This window comes from Pinus tabuliformis, chromosome Q, assembly GCF_031772625.1.
Source record: "Pinus tabuliformis cultivar Carrire ecotype Pingquan chromosome Q, CPIR1, whole genome shotgun sequence".
Classification (NCBI taxonomy): Eukaryota; Viridiplantae; Streptophyta; class Pinopsida; order Pinales; family Pinaceae; genus Pinus; species Pinus tabuliformis.
This window is the reverse complement of record NC_142296.1, coordinates 1,225,122,952-1,225,140,699: the sequence shown is the minus strand read 5'-3', so window position 1 is coordinate 1,225,140,699 and position 17,748 is coordinate 1,225,122,952.

Genomic DNA, 17,748 nt, shown 5'->3' with positions numbered 1-17,748 from the left:
GCAGAACAAGATAAAATTTTCACCACTTACTCACGAAGAACAAGGAGGACACCAAAAGCCCAGTTACAAGAAGACCAGCTTGAATCCAATGCACCTATACCAATGGATGTTGAGAGTGGTGACCACTCACCACCAGGGCCAGGAGTTGATATAGAGGTAGAAAGCAATAACAGGCAGGAAAAAGGTTCACCACCTCCCATTAAGAGACAGAAGAAATTGGAGAAACAAATTGAAAAATTAAAGGAAGAGCTCATGGAGGCTAATATGCTAGAAAAAGTTATCAAGAAAGAAAATGAAATGCTCCGAGCGCAGAGTAAAGAAACTCAAAAGAAGAATGAAAAGTTAAGGGAGAGAATCAGTGAACTGGAGGCTGAGCAAACGGATATTTGTAATTGGGCCACTAAGTGGTACAATCAGAAGAAGACCCTCAAAGAAAAATACAAAAGATTAAAGCAGGAGCTCAAGGGTCAGAAAGATACCCAGGTGAAAAAGAATGTGGACACATTGCTAAAGGCAGCAGAGATCCAGGCAGGGACAGAGTTCAAGGGAAGCACTTCGGGGTTAGCATGAGGACATGCTAATTCCTTAAGTCGGGGAGAGATGTTGGTACCATCCCATGACCTCCTTTTTCCTCCTAAAACATATCATTTGCCTACTTCTTTTCATCATATATCTCTTAGATTCCTTGAAAATTGATTAGTTAATAGTCCTATAGTTATTAAAATGCATTGAAATTGATTTAGGGTTTTATGTTAAAGAATTAGAAGTTTTTGGTAAAATGGTTACAGGAAGTTCCAACATCCTGTAATTGGCTCATTGTTTGACATGTGGCACAACAGTTAGGCTAGAGCGAAAGGTAGGGATGAAAAGTAGAATGTCCAAGCATGGACGAATACCTATCCTACAGCAGAATCGACCCTCCTACATGCGCGGTCAACACAGGTCAAAGTATGGCATATTGGCGACAAAGGCAGTAACAGCAGAGCATTTTAAATTGATTTAGTTTTTGTTCCTTTTTGAAATCAGTTTAGGATGGAAACATTTTAAAAATCTCGACATGGTAAAAGCGGCAACAGCCATATCATGAATGTACATTCGTTTTCGAAATGTAAGGGTTGTAAAAAAACATATGTAAATACAGTCTTGTGTAATCAATATATGGGTAATCGTTGTATCATTTGAAACAGAGTTTGAACTTAATATCAAGAACACAGTTACAGTCACGATCCTTGTCTTGTTGCATTGATTTAATAACCGGTTGAACACAGTCCAGTATACCTCTGGAACGTGGACGGGCCCTGCGTTAAACTGGTATACTGTCATTTCCTTTTTATTCGCAACTTAGGGTATTAAATGACATGCACAGTAATTAAGATTGGTTTCCGATTTCAATAGTTAAGATTGGTTGTTGATTTCAATCGAATGCATATGGTTTGTGTTTGTGATAATGCTTGAACAGTCCATCACTGAGATCGTGAATCGTATCCTGTAAGGGATTCGATCCCTTTGTTGTCTTTTAAAGCAATGTCATGAACTTTGTTTTCATTTCAAAATCTGTTTATGATCTCTGTATATTTTTATCTTGTATGAATATTAGTGAATGCTGAGTATTTGCTAAACAAGGGTTTTATGTATAATGTCTCTGTAAGGAGATTGAAATCTTGGTTTGCAGTGATACACAGTGTTTAATTTGGTAAATGAATTTAATGACAGTGTTGTAATCAGGTATATTAGCAGAGTGACCTAAGTGTTTGGATGATAGGTAACATACCCCAATCTTCCGTAAAGAAGTTCTGTGACCTACATCATAACCACTTAGCTAATAATCCTTTATGTCTATATACTTTAGACGCATGCCTCTAAGCTTACGCATCCTGGTCGATAATAAATATGGTCTAGTCTAGTACCCTAGATAGAACACTACAATGTGTATATGTGATTATTGTAAATATTGTAATGAGTTGTTATAAAGCTCCACTATGTGGTATGTTGTCATGTTGTCATGATGTTTTGTTTTAGCAAATGGTCATTGTAAATACTACAACGAGCTATGTTATAAAACTCCATGGGAAATATGTTTTGTTTTCGGCAATCTTGTTGGTTATAGGTGTCATTGAAAACCAAGGACAGTGTTCCCCCAAGGGGGAGGGTTCTGTAACAACCCTCGTGAAAATTCCATGTAAAAATATATAAATATAATGGATGATGGGACACGTATTCCAAGTTGAATAGTGGACAATACATCCTAGTGGGTGTTCATTTGGTTGTTTATGGCCAAGGAAATTGGCAAAGGCAATGGCTAAGGCTTTGGAAAGGAAAAATGGCATTTTTGGCACATTTATTTATGAATATAGTGAAAATTAGGAGAAAAAGGAGGTGAAAGGTCATAGACTGCATGTGAGGAGGAAATTGAAGGAAAATAATGGAAAATGAAGGAAATATGGGCCTCATTAATAAAAAGGATTATGAGGATCATTTGGAAAGCTTGGTCAGTGAGGCTTGATCAATTTATCTTTGGAGCTCTCTCATTATTCTCTCTCTCTCATACTCTTGGACACTTAGAGTTTTCTTGGAGGACTTTGGCATTGGAGCAAGAAAGGAAAAGAAGGCAAGAGGAAGAAAAGTTCAAGTAGGGAAAGGCATGATCAAGAACCTACAATAGGCTTTATTGTAGGTATCGACTTGCATGCGTATTTTCCTTTCTAGATTTGGCATGCATGGGATTGCATGTGTTTCTTTTCTACCATGGCATGGGTTTTTCTAGGTGTGATAGTATTTTCAGCGTAGCCTTGTCATTTCCTGATAGCTTTGATGAGATGGGTTCTCTCATGCGTTTTATGTGGGATGGTCAGATTGGATTCCAGGTTGAGTGGGGTGGATCTACGAATTGAAAAACACATGATGGTAGTGGTCCCTGAAGTGGATAGAGGATGCACGAAACCACTGTCCTAGTAACCCCTGAACTGGACTATGGGTTATGGTAAAGCCAAATTGTGTGCCTCGGTGGGCCTAGGAATCCTTACCGGTGAATGGTGGGATATACGATAAACCCAACAGGTGAATTTTATCTCCGTTGGGCCTAGTGATTCTAGGATGGAATGCACGGTAAAGTTTGAGAGACTATGAGGCACTCAAATTCCTCGGTGAGGCTTGATCAGTTTAGCTTTGGAGCTCTCTCATTATTCTCTCTCTCTCTCATACTCTTGGACACTTAGAGTTTTCTTGGAGCACTTTGGCATTGGAGCAAGAAAGGTAAAGAAGGAAAGAGGAAGCAAAGTTCAAGCAAGGAAAGGAAGGATCAAGAAGCTACAATAGGCTTCATTGCAGGTATCAACTTGCATGCATATTTTCCTTGCTAGATTTGGCATGCATGGGATTGCATGTGTTTCTTTTCTACCATGGAATGGGTTTTGCCAGGTGTTGCATGGGATAGCATGTGTTTGTTTCTACCATGGCATGGGTTTTGCCGGGTGTGAGTATTTTCAGCCTAGCCTTGCCATTTCCTAATAGCTTTGATGAGATGGGTTCTCTTATGTGGTTTATGTGGGATGGCGGGATTGGATTTGAAGTTGAGTGGGGTGGATCTCCGAATTGATAAACACATGGTGGTAGTAGTCCCTGAACCGGATTGAGGATGCATGAAGCCACTTGATTAGTAACCCCTGAACCAGACTGTGGTTGCAATAAAGCCAGATTTTGTGCCTCGGTGGGCCTAGGAATCCTTGTTGGTGAATGGCGAGATATACAATAAAGCCAAGAGGTGCATTTTCTCTCCATTCGGCCTAGTGATTCCAGGATCGAATGCACGGTAAATCTTGGAGAGTATGTCTCACTGTAGGGCCTAATGATCCTTGGATTGGACTGCGGATGCATTATAAAGCCTAAAAGACTAGGAGGCACTCAAATTCCTCACGGTGTAGGCGGAGAACTCCGGCGGCATCCACATTGATTGGTGTTTTTGATGTGTTCTATGAGTCCCACGTTCATGCTTGGAATATGGAAAGGGGGTGATTGGCTGAAGAGAGACTTGGCTCAACTAATCTATGGTTGGGTGGGACATGGTAGTCCCATCACCGATTGGTTCATTGCATTGATTAATGAGAAATTCATTCCATTGATTTTCATGTGTAAATTTACTAGTGTATATATGGATTTTGATGGCTGATATGTTTATTGTATTTTTGTTCCTATTATGCTAGTTATATACACATTTTATGACAAAAACTATGTATGGCTCTCAGCATGTTTTCCTTGTATATGAATGGATAATGTGTCTATGACCTAATATATGAATATGAAACAAATGACATGAGGGAACAATATCTAATAGCGATTCTCAGATAAGTATGGGATCCCTAGACTTAATTAGGTTGTTTACACCTATAGGTTACATGTCGATGATATGTTTGACAAAATGCCTGTCATGGCTAGTAGGGGTCTGGTTAAGGTCTTGTTGAGCTTATTGCTTTTGCATCATTTTTTCCCTGTAATTTGATTGATTTCAAGCTTTCATTCCATTCTGGGGAGTGGCCAGGGCTCTAGGCCTGAGAAAGTGGCTTAAATCTCTGGGTCGTTGGCATAGAATTGGCAAGTTTGGTCCACAGTTGTTGTGTTCGCTCCCTTACCCATGGCATGCGAGCAATTATGGCCTTAGAGGTCCAGAACAATAGTGGGACCCAGGGACAAGTTGTCTGAGTGGTTGACTTGTCTCCTGAGGGTTTTATTGATGATTGCATGGCTGTGTGTAATGTTCGTCGATTCCACTTCCTTAAGGTCACATAGGAGGTCGAATCTGATCATAGTAGCCTCTTGTCTCATGTTTACCTCAATTGGCATAGTTACTTGGGTGGATGTGGGAGGAGGGTGTTACAACAAGAAACCTCCTCCAGTAGCTAAAAATATGAGTAACCCTATCGTTCTTAGGAAACATGATTGTCAAGCCTCTAAATATCCCCTCGAGTACTTGGAGAGGTAGATGGATAGTAAGTAGGTTCAAGCTCTTGGATCTATGATTGGACCCGTCAACGACTTTTCTAGCCACTATCACCAGCCCCACAACGCCCATGCATCCTTTGATGTGACATGAGGTCAACACTGAACATTGAAGAAATACAAATCCATAAACAATAAATCCTCTAACTTCCACAACCCCAATCAGAGGTCGACCCCTCATAAATTAACAACAAAGTAAAATAAAAGGGATAGACTAATTCCCTCAGGAGCACCTTTGACTAAAGATCAATTACACCTTAGAGGTTTCCACATGGACTCAAAGAAAGACAACATAATGTTGGACGGTAGCAAGCTAGCCCACCAAATAAGTCACCAGGAGGGAGCACCCAATGCCCATTTGGGAGGACATAAATCCTTGAAAATGAAACAAATCCCCCAGACTTAAATGGTAAGACCAACAATGAGCACCTTAAAAAATCTTATACCAAAGCCCATGATGAACCAGGATGAGATAGACACCAAGGGGATTAATACATAAGGCCCAGAGAAAAATGTTATCATTTTAATGCAGGGAAGAGGAACCATGGTTGGGACAATTAGAGACCTCAAGTCTGAATTATGTCCTGCGCAACCTAACTAACCATCAAAGAGCTTTCCACAAAATCTATCTTCCAAATTTCTACCATGACCTACTACTTGACTTACAACTTCCCCCACTTCCCAGAGAACCAGGGAACTATCAATACAATTCTTCACCCTCTCAGCAAGATCTTTAACATATGAATTTAAAACAAGAAAGTCACCCTCTACCTTTTGAATCTTGGATTGCTTGTTAGAATGGCACAAGGCTACAAGACACTGAAAGAGAGAGGAAAATCCCACCCTCATTATGGAAAAAAGAAACATAGGGCTTAAAAGGCCGCCTCTCTGTTAGGAAACCACAGATGAATAATCCGGAGTTCGGCTAGCCATTGCAAACAATATAATCCTTCACAAGTTCCATGCATGGGGTCGTAGGCCACACCACTCCCTCTTAAATGTCTTGAAAGTGGTTGGTGTGGAAAGCGCCCCACTTCCTATCACATTTACCACCTATCTAGCCACCTCCCATTAGGGAAAATTTAAAAATAAGATTTAAAAAATATCTAAGTAATCTTTATCTTTTTTAAAATCCAATTAACCAATTATAAATTTAAAAATAATGTAAATCATCATCACCAAAATTTTCTTTCATATGTATAAACATTTTTATTTCAATTCATATATGCTAGCATAGATCCATCTTAAACCATGATCTACTTAGTGCCGAGAAATATATGATCTCTTAAGACGCAAACCTCTTTTTGAATTCAAAACTAGAGGAAATGTTTGCACAGTGCATATTGAGAAATTTGGTTCTTGTCAATACTTAGCAATCCATAATTAAGATGGATCTATTTTGGTTTTTAATAATATTATCTATTATACCTGCCGCAAGCATGTTATTACACATTCAATTTTTCCTTTGACTATCTATTAGTTTGTCTTTGACCAACAATTTATGCCACTTATCCATATTTTAACATTGAGAATTCATTTTTTGATATTTTTTTATTATTATTTAAATTATTTATTTGTAAGGTGATTGGTTGATGTCTTATTATGGGCTCTTTAGTAACTTCCATTTCTTTTAGTTACTAATTTTTTATTTTTTGTTTTATTTCTTTCTATTTATTTATTTTTTTCATTTTTCTATTATTTCCATGAATTATAGTTTTTTTAGATGACAATCTAGAAAAATATGTTTAAAAAACTTTTTCTAATAATAATTGTTTTTAGTTTTATTACTTTTTAATTTGCCTTGTATTATTTTTTTGTCTTTTTCTATGATTTTTTTAAGATGAAAAATTTTAAAGTGGAAAAAATAATTAAAAAATATTTTCCCAATATTTTTTTAGTTTTCTTACTTTTTAATTTGACTTATATTTTTTTTTGTCTTTTTCTATTTTTTTTTATCTATTTTCAATTCCAATTACATTAATCATATAAATATTTAAAAAATAAATAAATAAATCTTGTTTACACATAGCTTTTATAATTAATAACTAATTATCAAGGTTTTAGAATGTTGTGAACATTTCTTTCCTAAGCTTTTATAATTAATAACTAATTATCAAGGTTTTAGAATGTTGTGAACATTTCTTTCCTAATTTTATTAAGAAAGTTTTATTGATATATAGTTACTAATTTTTAAGATCTCGTGAGCATTTTATTCCAAAATTTGTTTTATTTAAACATAGTTTTTATATTTTTTTCCTCCAAGTATATAAAAATCTGAAGAAATTGATCTTATAACAAAAAATTGAATTCAATAAGTTTTTTGTTTTTTGTTTTTTTGTTTTTTTGTTTTTTGTTTTTTTCAGTGTCTGTGATTAATGTCTATTATTTTCATAGGTCAAAGGATTTGAAACTGGAGCTGAGATATTATTAGGATCCCACTTTAAAGTTCCATATTCATGTCGTTGGAGATTGTTCAACATTTATTGGGAGGTTAGTGTTCAATTTCTCATCTGCTTGTTAAAGTTGTTTTATCTTCTTCCCTCGAATCAAATGCAGAGGATTGGTCACAGTGACCATGCAAAAGTTTAATGTGTGAATTTTGTTAAAGTGGTTTAATCTACTGCAACTTTATTCCTGATTTTATTCAAAGTGACTCGCAAATTCAATCAATTTAGTACTAAATCACAAATCGTAAACAAACTTATAATATTTAGAAAAAAATTAAAAATGGCTAATGATATATTTTTATTTAAACAATTATTATTACGAATTATTCATAAATATTAATTAGCATGTATTTACAATTTAATTTAATACAAAATCACAATTTATAAATCATCTCAACTCAATTTTTCTCCGCAAAAGAAAGAGACATAATATGGGTGATAATAATAAAAAATGTTAGGATATTCCCACGTCTTCACTACCACAAACACAATTGCATTCAACTCTATATCAATCATGCTCAATTTCCATAAATTTTGTGGGAGACAATTGGTTGTACAAAACTAGTTTCTTGTAATTGACATCTCATTGAGTAGAAATTAAGTTTCTCCATATCAATTTGAACCAAACACTGCCAAAAAAATAAAGTCATAAAACTTCATTACTACCAATGAGGTAGGGCGCTCACCAAAAAGCGACATGTTAGCACAACATTTTCAGTTTCATTTCTATTTTTTTTTATGAAGTCTTTAATTGATCATCTCACACTATGTGAGCAGTTCATACTCCAATTAGTTATATTTAAAATAAGTGGTAGGTACTAGCTATTACATAGCACTTGTATTTATTTCATGTGATATGTAAAGCATTGATGATATAAATAGATAGATAAATATATAAATTAGACCAAAAGAAAGTTTATTATAAATATTGATTTTTTTATAAATTTATTAATTTAATTTAATTTTAAGTTTATGAAATATAATAGTTGTTAATATGAATCATAATTTTAATTTATATGGCCAAATGAATCTTAATTTATAGCTATTATTTATAATATATATATATATATATATATATATATATATATATATTTCACATTTTTATATTTAAAATTATTTTTATTTTTAGTTGTGTTTATTAATTTTATTTTACTTTATTTTATTTATTTTTTATTGTGGTTCACGAACATTGAGTGGCCGCTACATCCACGAGAAAATCTGGATTGATCAACCTAAAGAGATCTATCTATCCGCCGACCAAACTAGCAAGGCCTAACCCAAAGGGCGTCGAGGAGATTTGACCCCATGACCTCTTGATTGGCAACGTACTTAGCAATAGAAAATCGACAAACTAAGCTATCCCTTGGGACTAGTTTATTAATTAAATTTATTAAGTTTTTATATGTATATTTATTATTTGTTCTGAAATATTATAGTTATGAACTAAGTCATTGGGTTAGGCAAATGAAATTGATTACATTTGGAGTTTGCCTAATTTCATTTCTAGGCAAATTTATTAGATGAGGCTTGCAAATCTCAAGTCGGGCATTCTATTGAAACTTGTTTCAATTTCATTATGAAATCACAAGAAATTCAGGCTAAAACTTACTCGCTTTAAAAAAATCCAAGTTGCCTTCACTAATTAAATGTTGTCTCTCAATGTCAAACTTGACAACGAGGGAGAGACCAGTACAGGTTAAGTTAGTTTCGAGAGGATGTTGAGAGTCGTGTTGTTAATTTACATAAAACACATTTTTTTAATAATATTTTTCATTTCTATTTGTTTATCTTTATCTTCACAATTTTGATATGTTAATTTTTTATTTATACCATACACACTTAAATTATATAAATTTATATATTTATAAATAGTTATAATAGAAGTGTAATATTTCAATAAAATATAAAAGTTAAATATCTAAAAGGAACATATTCAAATTAAAAAAATATTTTAGTCTTTAATTTTTGTCATTTATTATTATTATTTGTAATTAAAACTTTTTATATTATCAAAATAGCTCAAAGATACATGGTTGTTACATCTATCCATCTAAGTGGATCTATATTTTCTCGAGCGAATATAAGAGTACCCATAGCCCAAAATTCTCTGTTAACCCCAAATAGCAAGAAAGCACAAATCATCTAACTAGTCCATATTACAAAAAAAGTCATTTTTGTTGGGCTGCCAAAGCTAGTAACAAGAATAATAGGAAGCATAAACATCATTCCAAATCATAGGAGGAGATGGAAGCAGGGTCCTTGGCACTCGATCACAAGGGATGTGTCCTTCCACGTGCCAACCTTTCATCCATCATGTCCAAAGTTAAGCGTTGGTTCCTCAACATCCTATTGATGTCCTCCAAAGAAGTGAACACATTATATTATTCCACTTGTTTGTCCTTTAGGACTATGCTAAGCATCTCCTTCATTTTCTAGTGAATGGCTACTAAGTTTAAGTACTGATTTTTTCGTCCTCTGGTATGACCACAATCTAGAACCCAAGTAGAAACCTCATCCAGAATCTCACAGTTCGAGTGGGATTGTCTTTCTTCCCCTGCTAGTGTTTCCAGTTTTCTGCTTTCCCTCCATATCTCAAGAGGAACAATGTTAAAATAGTTGGCAACGGAGTCCTGAGTGAAGAGCCTGGCACTTAGTTGGCCTTGTGGGATGCTTCTCCCACCCTTACTCCTGCAATGCATTAACTGTTTGGAAGGTATGGTTGCCAAATGGGGGTCACACCTACACCAATAGGTGAAGCGTCCATGGCCTAGAAAGGAGCAAGAGAAAAAAATAGATGATGCACTAGTGGGAATCGACCCACAAAAACATAATCATATGTAACACCCCTCTGTTGTATGTAAAACTCTGCTGCTATCATGTTAGACCTAAGCTAAGACTTATTTGTAATACAAAATCTAGGTATGAGGTGTAACAATGAAAGTAAATAATTTAGTATTAAATAAATAAAGGTAAATTAATCACTTGGAAAACAAGACACCAAGAGATGAGATTCTTGCCAAAATCCCATTGGTGAATGGGAATGGATAATTCTTTCATGATAAGACTTCTATATAGATTCTAGATAATCTTAATGGATGGTAGATAAATATCCATTAACTTACTTAGTTGGAGAAAGATTCTAAGTTTAAGAAAAACATAAAAGCCTTGCGGGAGAGAAAGGCAAGCTTTTATGGGAAAAGCCTCGCGAGAGAGAAAGGCGATCTTTTCTGGAAAAAACCTAAGAAAATGGATAAAAATATCCACTTAAAAGAGGGACACCGCTAAAGGAAACCATATCATGAAAGAGGGTATTAAATACCCATTGAAGAGATCAACAAGAGGTAGTTGATCCATGGCAAGAACTCTCAGCTCGGGGTGAACTGGAGGAAGTCAGTTCTAGGTTGGGTGGTGGTGCTTGATTTTCCAAGTGACATTCTTTCAATTACTTTGGTCTGATTCAATTGCATGGGATGTATTGTATGTTTTCTCCTCACTCTTTATGTTGTCAAATCTCTCAGCATGTGTATATTTTCATGTGTTATCTTGTTTATGAGAATGATTGAATACTTATGCATGTGACCACTATTGAATATAAATTAAATCAAAGTGTAAATTTAGTAATGGGAGCATAATAGGTGGTTATTAATATTGGGTCAAGGAGGTATGTGACAAATGGTATTGGAGCTCTAAGTTCAAACATTGCGGCCTATGAGCCAATCCACCTCTGTAAGATATGAATGAGTTGTAGGTCCTAAACTAGGTCCTACACAAATAAGAAGTTTCAATGAAGGGTTCAGTTATAAATTGCTATAAGAAAAACATTCCAGAATCCATAAAGGTTGAAATTAAATCTTAAAATGATTTATTGGAGGAGGACGTTGAAGAAATAACATATATATATATATATATATATATATATATATATATATATATATACATTGATTACTTGCAATCAAAGGTAATTTTAAACTATTGAAATTATGGATTTTGAAAGAGCTAATTTAAGGTTGATATTTTAATGAGGAGTGAAATCTTCTATATTGCTTGTCAAGCATGTAACTAATTGTTTTTCCAATTGCATAAAGGGATCAATTAAAAACAAAGCAGTCCATCGGATCATTAGATATTTAATTAGAAGGGAATAACTAAACAATTAGAAGGGAGGAGGACGTTGAAGAAATAACATATATATATATATATATATATATATATATATATATATTGATTACTTGCAATCAAAGGTAATTTTGAACTACTAAAATTATGGATTTTGAAAGAGCTAAAGGTTGATATTTTAATGAGGAGTGAAATCTTCTATATTGCTTGTCAAGCATGTAACTAATTGTTTTTCCAATTGCATAAAGGGATCAATTAAAAACAAAGTAGTCCATCAGATCACTAGATATTTAATTAGAAGGGAATAACTAACCCTAGCCATTGTGTCATGAAGGCTACAAGTTCAATGATCTTTGTGGTTTTCATTCTTCATATGGCATCGCTATGCTCAAAGAAAAATATGTGACTCGCTTTATGGGTTGTAATTATGTCTTTAAGGTTTGCAATGGTATAGTCGGTGGCTCATGTTATCTATGCTACACATTATGCATCGTGGGTTGAATTCCATCCACTGAGGCTCGTTTTAGCTATGATACATATTATTCACTATGTGTCATGTTGCATAAGATATATGTCAGTAATATTATTGATTATGATAGTAGAACTACAATCATGATATATGGAAGTACTAGCTACAGGGTAGCTATGATAACATAAGCATGGTTTGGGTGATTATATGATAGACACTTGGAAGTGATATTGTTATGACTTGATTGGTTATATTTTCCTCGACCCAAATCTTAGGACTTGATCTTGAAAAGAGCGGAACTGATCTCACTTCCCCTAGGATGGACGGGGTAATTTGTCCAAGAGGATTCACCAAGAAAAGAGGAGTTATTAAGGGTAGTAGTATTTTACCTCTTGATCTTGAAATTGGCTCCATCTACTCGCTGTGAGAAAACAAACAACTTTCTTTATTAAGCTAGGTCACTAGTTGGAATTCTCTTTATTGGTACTTCATGGTAGCAGGGGAGGATGGGTTCCATAATACTTTTCTTTAATTCTCAAGAAGTAAGAGCGTGAGTCACAGGCTATATACAAGTTGCAAGTAGAATGTAAGTAGTGATAGAACGCGCTACAAAGGAAATTGATACAATTTTGACATTCGCCTTAAGCTTTATTTTTCAATCTTCATGCTCAGTCTTCCTTTACTTAAGTTATCTTCTACGCATAAGTATTTGTGGGTGGTAAGGCATTTGAAATGGAGACAAAGCCTCAACAAAGCCTGATTGATTCGCCTCGCAGGTTTCAAGTCATTTTATACTTCCACCAATTTTCTTTTAAGAGATCGTGTTTCAAGTGATTATGTATTGTCACCAATCCTCATTCACCTATAATAAATTGAGTGAATGACTCTGAGCGGTAAGCCTTGCCAAAACCCAACACCATTGAGCTCGGAGGCACGCTCAGTTAGGACAACCTTAGGAAGCAGGTGTTTTTATAGATTTAAAACATAACAACACCTTCCCAATTGGAATTGACAGAGAAAAGAACTTAAGGATTGTTGTTTCCTTTCGATCTGCAAGGTCAACTGCTGGCTTCGTTTCATGTTGACTACTGCTCAATTTGAAATGTCATTATTTTGCATGCTTATCCGTTGATATGGAGGTTTATCGAGTTACGCATCAGAGTAGACCCATTTCAAAAACAAATCAAGGCTACAAAGTCTTCTAGGGATGCATTTCGTGGATAACACTTATCCTTACATACACGTGGATAACACTTATTCTTATCCTTACTTGACGTTTATCCTTATCGATTGGTAGTTCTCAATATATCTCTGCATGGTCATGATGTCAGCGTTGTGCTTCTTTTAGGATGTTTCTGGGTAGTTCCATTCTTAAGAACAATTCAATTGCAGTAAGTATCCAGCAACATTCCAGGGAGGTTGATGTGTCATGGTGGATCCTTAATAGCTGCCAAGGAGATTTTACTCACCTGGCAATACATTTTTTTAAATTTAACGAAGTCAAAGGTTTATGTTGATGAGAAACTATTCTGATGGTTTTCCCCTACTTCCAAACTATGAATTATGTTCTTTATACAATTGCATGCATTGTGATTTTTCTGCAATCAACTTCACCACAAGATGTGGCAGGCATGTATACACAAATCGACATTTTTTGGCATGGAAATAATGGTGGGAGTCCTCGACCAGGATATCCAGTCGCTCGCCAGCAGTACAGATGCTACAAACCAATGGTTCAACACCAACATTCAACCACACTATCCCCTAACGTAAAACGCATACATCTCATTAGGCAACGATATTATGTACGATGATCTGATTAGTGGTTTGTTACTCTTACTTGCCATACAAAATTTGTATGTTGCCATTCAAGAAGCTAGTTTGGACAACCAAATTAGTATGACTTTCCTTAGCACTTCTTACCCTCCCTCTGTCGGTGCTATGATGACCCCTGGGTGTGGTGTCAGGGATGTCGAACTGCATGGTTAGTTTTCAATAACATTCCATAATAGATAATAAGGACATGGAGCTTTGACCTCGAGCCCAACAAGTTGTATTGAGAATAGTTTCCTCATGGATAGTTAAACCCGCAAAGGCTTAAGCAACTATGATAGTGTATGCGTAGAAAGGCCAGCATAACTCACAGCCTAGGTTGGGAAAGCATTTGTAAAGTTCTAAGAGGCCTCAGTTGACGAGAAATAGCACAGTACCGAAAAGGGGATAATTTTCAATGAAAATATGCCCATTGAATCTGGTAAGACTCTCTCAGAGGTTATTCATGACCAGGTTTGTGGTTATTTAGTTACATAAATACAATGATGTACACATTTTATTCTCTCCGTAATAAATAACAGTGCAGGTCAAAACATTCATAGCTTGTTGAATATATGTATGCCACAATTGATATTGGTAGTTTTAGGTGCACAATCATTCAATTATTGTATGTATTGATGAGGACTGCGCTGCACATATCTCATTTTGTACACATTAATGTGTGGGAAACATTAAAACATGTAGAAATTGAGTGACATATATACTAAGGGTTGTTGCAATACTGTTATATTGAATTTGCATCTACGGATAAACACATTTTCCCTAGGTGGATAGCTACACCTAGAATAACAGAAAGAAAGAGTTTAACCTTTTCCTAAGATATATAGATAAGACAAGAGACCTACTTGTTATCTTTCGCTTCCCTTTGTCTCCTTTGAATTGTTCCCGTCGCTCATTCTTGAACTGAATCCGTTCGATCAGTACCTCCATTCATAAACAGAGGACAAAAAACCAATCAAAACAAACAATCTATCTATTATAAGCAAATGTAATCAAAAGCATTTACACATATAATCATCATACATAAAGACAATAATATGGGAAAAGGTGTAAACAAATTTATTAAAAGTAGAAGGAAGAGTTACAACTAAAGAAGTTTGATCCCATGTCACTCATCCAGCTTGAGTTCCATCCTTCATCACATCAAAAGCACACCACTCCAGTAGCATAACATTACTTGATTATGATCTCAAACCTCAAACCAGTAGTATTTCCTTACAATAGTCAAAGTCCAACCCCTGATCACTATGATGAGTGCTCAATTTATAGGGAAATGGAGGTGTTTTTGTCATAAATGAGGGTATTGAATGGCCTTCCAAAATTGGAGTTCGTTTCCATGAAGCGAGGGATGAGAGGATAGGAGGTTAATTGATCCATAGCCTATCCAAATTCGACCTCATAGGATGAGATAAGAGTTGGGCATCCTTCTAGAATGCTCTAGAATTAGAGAATATTCCCAGAATCTAACATGAATTTCACTCATTCTCACCCAATGTAGGTCAAAGAGGACCTAAGTGCACTACAGTGTAGGCCTAAATGGGCCTACCTGCATTGTAGCACAGTTACCCCTGACCAAGGCTACGCTGATCTCCCAAGAAGGCATTTCAGGAGGGTTTCAAGCCAAGAAACTTTCATGAATAGAAGGATTCAATGTGCTGACTTGTCTAGGGCATGTAACAACTGAATTAGGGTTTGATGAGCCCTAATTGTACTGATCTGAATGTCAGGAGTGATGTGCCCAAATAGACCTGTAATAGTTGCCCCCTAAAGCATGAAGTCGAAAATGATAATGTCGAGTGATATGCTTTACGATGTGATGGGGAGGATCTGAAGTGGACGGTGACCTGCATCGATTACAATACATAATATCATGATATTTTGGATTTTTCATGAATTGTTGAGGGAAGGCATACCCATTCTTAGCATATAAACTTTTCATTAGATGTACATAAATTAGATAGTCATCTATAGATATAGATCCATGATAGGATGACCATCTGTGTAAAGCCATCGTACAAATGATTTAGTACTTTCCTGAAATCGCAACCCGGATGGATGAAACTAGATCTGGGGTCTTCTATCTCGTCCATTCGTTCACTAAAGTACAAGCCTAACCATGTGAATATGTGATCTGAAGTCAAATATGGGAAGACATCGTCTGGTTACCAGCCAATGATGTAAGCTGTTAACACACGCGAGAGAAATCACCAATAATGATAATGATCCTCAAGGTATTGCAGTACATTTTGCATGGTGTGAATAGATGTTTTGATGTCGAACACCATACAAAGTCTTTCGTTCGAAGGCCAATGTTGTCAACCTATCGCCGGAAGTGAGAAACTTGCCATTGATGTATGCAAGCCCTAAGGTACTAAAAGGGTGTTTCTAAGTCTACTTCTTGGATAATGTGTTGATACCAACAAGAAGTGACTCATCGCATGAGGGCCTTGATGTATACCACATCAATGAAATGAAATGAGTGTAATGATGTTGGAGACAGAATGTGACTGACGACACAAGGTTCAGGAATGGCGGTCATGAAAATGAAGGTTTATGAGTATTTCAAAGGATGAGTTTTACTGAATGACTTCTCTTGAACATGTCAGCGACACTAAATGAATTGGCAGCGTTAACCCAAAACCAAAGTGATGGATGGTATGATAACCATCAAGCAAATAACCTAACCCAAATAGTCACAGAGATGAAGTGAAAGTGTCATGTTCAACAGAGACTTGTTACCATAAAATGATTTATCCCTTTTCCCATTTTCCCCAGTCGTTGTTGACCAGTACCTCTTTATTTTTTAACAAGCTTGAGGAGGATAACATATGCTTATTGTATAATTCCACCCTTCGGGTCAATTCATCGCTATGTGATGTTTTAACAAGTCTAGCGAAGGTGAAACTTGGTCTTGTCATGATGGAAAAGTTTGTTGCTATTTGATATTTTAACGAGTTTAACGACAATGAGAACTCAGTGCTTTTCATGTTTAGAGAGTTTGAAAAAGGACAAAAAGAAAACTCCACAAGTTCTTTTTCATAAGTTTGTCTCTCAAGTCTGAAAAAGCATAAAATAATACAAGAGAGAACCTATTGACCATGTTCGATCAACGTATTCCTTTTTTGTAAGTAATCTATCTCAGTCTGGAAAAGGGTTAAACTTATACTGAGTAGATGTTGTTTCCAATCTGTTAATGAGCTGAAAAGGACAAGCGCTCGACAATCTTTTCATATTTCGAGAGTCTAAAAAGAGCTTAAAGAGGACTCCGCTTTGAGGAACGAGTGGTGTTTAGGATAGCAACTGGTTCCAGTGATGTTGGAACTTCTCAAAACATGTTGATTTATGTGAAGAGGCTGGCTAATAAGACCACTCATTGCAACTGTTCCTCAAAAATGGTAAAACAACCAAGTGAAAGTGTATGATCGACCAAGCAGATAGTGATGATGGAAGGAGGAAAACCAAGGCTCATCTGATGGAAGAGGCTGGTAGAATGGCAATCACGAGGGTTAAAATGGAGATGGGCTCATTTTTTACACAAGCTTGAACCATAGGGAACTATGCTTGGATTCAGTTTCATGTTTACACAAGCTTGAAACGAAAAAATATGCTTGGATTCAGTTTACATGCCCCAGCATGATGACTCGATTCTAGGTGAATGCCCCCCAAGCTTCATTACATTCTCCTAAGTAGACTAATCATGGCTATCAGGTGGATGGAATGAAGGTTCATTTACGAGATCAAGCGAAAGACTCAATTGGGATTTTACGAGATCTAATCAAAGACTCAAATTGGAACTTTTCTCCAGGGGACCTTATTTCATTTTTTAATGAGCTTGACACAAGACAAGGAACTCTGCTCCGATTCCTTGTTTAATTTTTTAACAAGCTTGAC